General features: G+C 55.9%; 1 protein-coding gene across 1 annotated transcript in view; it reads left to right on the forward strand.

The window, feature by feature from the left end:
• Positions 1 to 379: 379 nt before the first annotated feature.
• The window catches only part of TALDO1 (transaldolase 1), a 13,804-nt gene continuing 12,481 nt past the window's right edge, over positions 380 to 1,702 (forward strand). The window contains exon 1 of the mRNA XM_011930005.1: positions 380 to 384. The gene's annotated coding sequence lies outside the window, so the exon portion shown is untranslated. The remainder of the gene's footprint in view (positions 385 to 1,702) is intronic.

The raw sequence follows: 1,702 nt of genomic DNA on the forward strand, positions 1-1,702 counted from the left end.
CGGACCGGGTGGCGGTGCCCCAGGCGGCTCGGTTCCGGGGGGCATGAGCGCAGGTGCCGGATGCTTGGGCCAAGGGCGGCCGTGAGGGGAGCGGTGCCGGGGGCAGCAGTGAGGAGCTGGGGTCAGCCGTGAGGGGCTCGGGGCTGGGGTCAGCGGTGCGGGCGGGACCGACGGGTCCTTGCGAGCTGTGGGGCACGAAACCGGTATCCCAGCCTCGCCCTCGCCCTCCTCCCAGGGTGGGGTCGGCTGCGCCCTCAGGCCCCGCCCCGGGGACTGGCTGTGGGCAGCCCGCGGGAGCCTCTCTGCACCCTCATGGGTCGAGGCAGCTTTCAGTGCCTTTGAGTTCAGGAGAGATTCGGGGTAGAGCTTCGAGCTGACTTCCACGTGGCCAGTTTGTGGTCAGCCAGATGCAATTTTGTTGGGCTGATGCTGTCTGTAGAGTGGGGACATGAGCTAGCTCTGACCAGAAGCTGCCAGTGCCGCCATCGCCCTTGAGCCCTGCGGTGCCCAGTGGGACAACCCCGTGGGCGGCAGGTGCCCGGCCTGGTGGACAGCCACCGCCAGGCGCACCGGGTGGGTAAAAGCCGGTGCCCATGACAGCACAGGGTTGTTCCACTGTTAAATACTGGATTTTCCTGGGCTTGAATTGTTTACATTGGAGAGAACTTGGAAAATACAAAGAAGGGTTATTTTATTAATACTTAGCTCTTCTGTCCTCTGCAGTGCAGAGTAGACGAGCCTTGTGTCTATGTTTTGTTGAGAACAAGTAATATTTTTTAAGAAAATCATGAAACGCTTCATGGATGAATGCTGTGGGCACCTAATACGGAAGTGACTTCCTCTCTTTTCTGCTTTCTCATGGTGACTTGAGAAACAGGCTTTAATTCCTCTTCGGTAACTCAGTAAGGGCATTGTTTATCTAGCAGAGCCTAGAGAGTGAACTGGCGTATTTGGCTGCTTAACCATCAAAGATGGGGATTCAGCGACTGGCTTGGGGTGCCACAGTCTGCTCCAGACCCCTCTTTGGGAGATCCAAAGCTAGAGCTGTGAGTCCCTCACACACACAGCCCCCTGTTGTAGTCCAGACCTCTCTCTTTATAAGAAAGAAAGCTCCAGAAAAGGGGCTACACATTTTTCTGCTGCTCAGTTTATTCCCTTCTTTTTTTCTTTTTCCTTTTTTTTTTTTTTTTGAGGCGGAGTCTCCTCTGTGGCCCAGGCCAGAGTGCAGTGGCGCGATCTCGGCCTACTGCCACTTCTGCCTCCCGGGTTCACGCCATTTTCCTGCCTCAGCCTCCCAAGTAGCTGGGACTACAGGCGCCCGCCCCTGCACCCGGCTACTTTTTTGTATTTTTAGTAGAGAGGGGGTTTCACCGTGGTCTCGATCTCCTGACCTCGTGATCTGCCTGCCTCGGCCTCCCAAAGTGCTGGGATTACCGCGACCGGCCAGTTTTTTCCCTTCTTAGCACTGAGAATAATTTGCAGTTTGCCTGGTGGACCGAGCCCTCATTTGGATTGTTCCTTGCTGGCCCCCACCAATTAGGGCAGAGCTGGTGCGGCAGTGCAGGGCCAATAAAGATGAATTTTCCTAAACCCATACCCATAGCGGGCCTGGGGAGTCCTGGGTTTGTGGTTTTGTTTTGTATTTTTTTTTGAGACAGAGTCTCGCTCTGTCGCCCAGGCTGGAGTGCAGTGGCGCGATCTC

This window comes from Colobus angolensis, unplaced genomic scaffold (genome assembly GCF_000951035.1).
Source record: "Colobus angolensis palliatus isolate OR3802 unplaced genomic scaffold, Cang.pa_1.0 Scaffold84, whole genome shotgun sequence".
NCBI classification, from domain to species: domain Eukaryota; kingdom Metazoa; phylum Chordata; class Mammalia; order Primates; family Cercopithecidae; genus Colobus; species Colobus angolensis.